The sequence below is a fragment of the Lactuca virosa genome, chromosome 5 (assembly GCF_052849685.1).
Source record: "Lactuca virosa cultivar CGN04683 chromosome 5, Lactuca_virosa_CGN04683_v6, whole genome shotgun sequence".
NCBI classification, from domain to species: Eukaryota; Viridiplantae; Streptophyta; class Magnoliopsida; order Asterales; family Asteraceae; genus Lactuca; species Lactuca virosa.
This window is the reverse complement of record NC_136430.1, coordinates 20598199-20603739: the sequence shown is the minus strand read 5'-3', so window position 1 is coordinate 20603739 and position 5541 is coordinate 20598199.

The window sequence follows — 5541 nt, the reverse complement described above, 5'->3', positions numbered from 1 at the left end:
AACTTATAATTAATAATAAGTGGTTTAAAATTAATGAATAATAATTTTAAATGATAATAACATCAAATTATAAATTACATTTAGCTATAAATAAATTGTTATTTAAATGAACACCATTATTAAAATTAGAAAATAATAAATGGTTTTAAAATTTCTTTCACTCATTAATAATAATAAGTGGTTTTAAAATTAACGAACAATAATTATAAATAATAAAATCAAATTATAAAAATCATGGATATGTCATATTATCCATGCAAGTTTCTTTTGAAATGCAAATTGTCTATCTTATCACTTTATTATTTAGTGTATGTTTCATATTTTAATAATAATATGAAGTGTTTCTTAAAAGTCTTCTTTAACTTATTATTAATAATAAGTGGTTTAAATTAATGAATAATAATTTTAAATGATAATAACATCAAATTATAAATTACATTTAGCTACAAATAAATTGTATTTTAAATGAACATCATTATTGAAATTAGAAAATGATCGCATAAGTAAAAATATAATTAATCAGTCATAATAATTGTTAAAAGTAATACTAAATAGATAATTATATTTAATTCTATTAATGAGGAAGGTGAGTTGATGTCAATGAATATTATTGTTCAAAACAATTGAGATTATATATATATATATATATATATATATATATATATATATATATATATATATATATATATATATATATATATATAGGGAAAAGTTCAATAGAGAACCATAATTATTGGTTCTTCAAGGAACCAAATCTTTTTTTCAATTTCTATAGCTTATTCTTTATCGAAAAAAAAATCTAAAAATATCTAAATTCATATATTAACATTGTGAATGTGAAAAATATTTTTCGGATTCACCGTGTGAATCCGGATTCACATTGTGAATATTTAAAGATTCACATTGTGAATTTGACGTAAAAAAAAATCGAATTTGATATCATTGGAAAAATGATAAAAAGTTATGAATTTTTGTATTTTTAGTTTTTTTTTGATAAAAAATAAGTTCTAAAAGTTGAAAAAAAGATTAGTTCCTTGGTTAATTATGGTTCTCTATTGAACCTCACCCTATATATATATATATATATATATATATATATATATATATATATATATATATATATATATATAATTAGTATAAAAATATTATCTCAAAGTTAATGTCAATAACATAACCATTTTAAACATATGTTTTTTAATATTTTAACAATATATTTTTAACCTGCGCTGCGCAACGCGCGTAAATTCGTCTAGTACAAACATATGCCTGGAGGGCATACAAACATATGCTTTGATAACATACAAACATACAAACATACGCCTTGTGAGCATACAAACATATGCCTTAAGAGCATACAAACATATGCCTTTAGAGCATATAAACACACAAACATTTGCCTTGTGAGCATACAAACATATTACTTGAGAGCACACAAACATACAAACATATGCCTGGAGGGCATACAAACATATCCATTGTGATCATACAAACCAACAAACATATGTCTTGAGAGCATACAAACATACAATCATATGCGTGGAGAACATATAACATACAAACATATGCCTGGAGGGCATACAAACATATGCCTGGAGAGCATACAAACATACAAATTATGAATTTATGCATATCAACTTAAACATAAAAACTAAATGTTTACATCTAAAAACTATTTTTCATACATCGAGAAAATATTTTCATACATCGATGAATCTGTTTTCATACATTGAGAAACTATTTTTATACAACATTAAACTACTTTTGATTATAAGTACTTATGATTCAAATAATTCAAACCTGTGAACTCACCAACATTACATTGACACTCTTTCAAAATGACATGTATTCTCAGGGAAATAAGAGATGGAAGCCTACACTCATGGGATAAAATCTTGGAGTCACAGTCATTTATAGATTAGTAATGGAATCTTATTAGCCTACTATTGGAGGCCTACTTTTGTACTTTTAACGGTTGTACCAATAAGAAAAATATCAATGAAATGTTGTTTTAGTATAATACTTTCCACTTTTATGTTATTTGTTGTGTTTGTTCTATGTATGCAGATGACTGTGATCCATGATGTTTTATCACCGCCCGACGTTTCTGCCGCCGGCTGGGGGTGTGACATGATCGCCTTAGGATATGTATATACCTAGTCCATTTGACTAAGAACATCGCCACCTCCGAAGAAATGAGTGTCAAAACATACCAACCATAACCACCCGAAGAACTTCTAATCTGAAGGACCATACCCGAAAGGGCTCCTACTGTGTGAGTGACTTCCTGAAAAGTTATCACTATCTCCCTGCTCCCACGAAAATAACAAAAAGTGCATCAACCACAGTGCTTAAACATCAACTCAAGCTAAATAGACTACTATAATAACACCTAAGAGTCTTAACCACAAAACAGTTGAGTCAATTATACACTTGTTTACGATTCTAAATTCGTTCTATTCAACCCAACCTCCACTGACTCGATCGATCCTAGGAACTCACGACCTCGTTGTAACACCTATTTTCCAGAACAGATTAGTTGAGGACTTGAGGGATCAAAAATAAGGTTTTTGGGAAAAACCTTGTGCCACGACGTTGTGAATTAGGTAACACGACGTGGCATTTCAATTTCAAGAAACGTACATCCAATAGCCGCCATGACGTGGCAAGAGGGATGTCACGACGTGGAAGCTGGTGCAATCCAAACCTATGATTTTTTAGGGCCATATTTAAGGACCTTAAATTTAGGGTTAGGTCATTCTCTTCAGCCTCCACCACCCTCTTATCTCGAAAACTCTAGCCTCATTTGAGTGTTCTTGGTGTGGTTGTGGTGTTCTTGGTGTGGTTGTGGTGTTCTTGAAGTATTAAGCCTTAGATTGCAACTTGAAGAAGAATATGGTACCTTTTGAGCAAAGCAAACCTCCTCATCGCCTTCTTGCACACCTTATGGAGTTTTGTATGTCCCCAAGTTTCTACCTTATATGCCATTCTTCTAGATCTAGGCTTATAAGCTTGTTCTTTATGATTCAAGGTGGTTTGAGTGGATGGATTCCATAAAGTTGGCAACTTGATGGATCCTTAAGGTCTCCTTATGGTTATATGTTCCAGATCTAATAATCTATGAAGTCCTTGGTCTCAAGCAAGAGTTTTGGAGCTCATTTCTTTCACTGGTGACCTAGTTTGGAAATAACATTCAGTGGACATGCATGTCAATAAAGCGATGATTTTTATGATGTATTTGGTGTTAGAAAGACTCATAGAAAGTATGAATTAATGGCTTAAAGGATTAAGCTCTCAATGAAGAAAATGGTAATCTGCCAGTGACCAAGTGACCACGACTGTAACACCATGTTTCCACTTAATTATTTCTTGAGAGGAATATATATATATATATATATATATATATATATAAGTATGTTCATACAAAAACATAAATATTTAGCGAAAATCCCATATATATATATATATATATATATATATATATATATATATATATATATATTATGGCATATTTCTACAAAATGTTTGAACAAAAGTCGTAACAAAAATTGAAAAACAATGGAAAAATGTGAAAAAAAAAACTGAGATACCAATTTTGTAATCAAAAATAAAATTCGGATCAAAACTATAAAAAGGAAAAGTGAAGGTGAGGTCGCAAATCATGTATGAGATGTTACTTGTAATGAAAATTAAAACTAGGAACCAAAATATATAAACAAAAACCAAGAGACTAAATTCGTAAAAAAATAAAAAATATCGGTCAAAACAATTAAAATAAAAACTGAGGGATGAGGTTGTTAAAGATGAATGGGGATATTAATATTCATGTGTTTGATTTTTGTTGGTTTTGTAATTCATAATTCTCTAGATATTTCATTGAAATAATGTTGACTTATTATTATTATTTTTTTTGTAAAGAACGGGCCAAGAGAGAAAATATAAACATTTACATACTAGCGGAATGTCCTATTGTATCTAACGAACAAAATGGGTGAATCACTTTCGGATGCATCCACACATGTGAATGATTTGGTAAGGATTCTTATGATTACCGGCCTTTTCTCGTGTATACTTATTTGGGACATTACCTTACAACCATCTTCTATTACATTGTCTACCTCGTGATAATTGTACCTCATGCCTCACATTCTTCTCATTCAACTTGGAAATTTCATTTGAGATGTGATATTCTCCATATCACTAATTCTCTCATGTTTAAAGTATATAGCCTATCTGGAATTCCCCTCCCTCTTGTTTGTAAATCATCTTATTTCAATCGTTTTATATTTCTATGTGTTGGAAAACAATGGTTTTTTGAAATATATAGATTTTTTTTGACATGCATAAACTTGGATGTCTTAATCCATTTATTTGTTTTAGAATTAGATTGTATTCTACTGAAGATAACTTCATAAGGATATATTACATATCAAAATCGGAGTTAAGGTGAATAAGATGTCAAATCTTAGACCGAGATGTTTGGAATAAAAGATGGAGCTTGAAAGTAAGGGAAATAACTTGTTTCACATAAGTGGCAAAACATACCTCTAGTGGGTCCATATATAAGAGTATCACTTATCGTATAGTTGAATGATAAGTGATCCTACCAAAGTTGACCTAGAAGTATAAAAATCATGAATAGTTAGAAAATTCTGTTGGAGGACTAATATCAGTTTCAAATTTATACAATTCTGCAAAATTAGATTGAGTATACAATAGTTCCAAGTGGTCCCAAATTTCATTTGTTGTGTCATACTTTGCCAACTTGATGTCAATTGACTAAATTACATAATTGTTAATCCAAGTGACAATCTTGGAATTATTAATCTCCAACGATTTCAGTAAGGCTGTATAACTTGCAACTTTCTCATCTACTGGTTTGCCCTTTACGCATGTAACAATCCCCCACATATTTTTATCCGCAAAATTCTTAATAACATAACTCTAATAGACATAGTTTTTTTCCATTTAGTTGGACTTTAACGAACCGAAGAGAATCATTTATTAGAGCCATATTGCTAACAAACAATAAATAATCCAAAACCAACAAAAAATTGAAACTAACAGCAGCAAACGAACATAACAACATCAACAATCAAAAACCTCGAAATTGAACAAATTATATCAAACGTAATATAGAAAAGAGCTAAAAAATCATACACAAAATCCAACAAATTCGACTTCCCTACTACTAGTCCTCTTCAACAATCAAAAAAGAATGATCAAATAGAACGATTGTAAACTAATAACTGATACCATGTAAACTAATAAACATTAGAGATGAACGACTGGTATGGCTTCATTATTGAGTAAAGTTTGAATCCAATGTAGGGAAAATAAAACTATAATTATGAAAACTATCTAGGTTTAACATAGCTAAAGAGTTAAGAAAAAGCCCAAAACAAAATAATCCCAATAAGATTATTAAGTTAGCAAGTTAAATTTATTATGACCATAAGAATGAAAGATAAATAGAAAATTTGAGCATACAAATTCCTAAATAGAAAAGTTAACATAAGAGGTTAGAATATGATACGAAGAAAA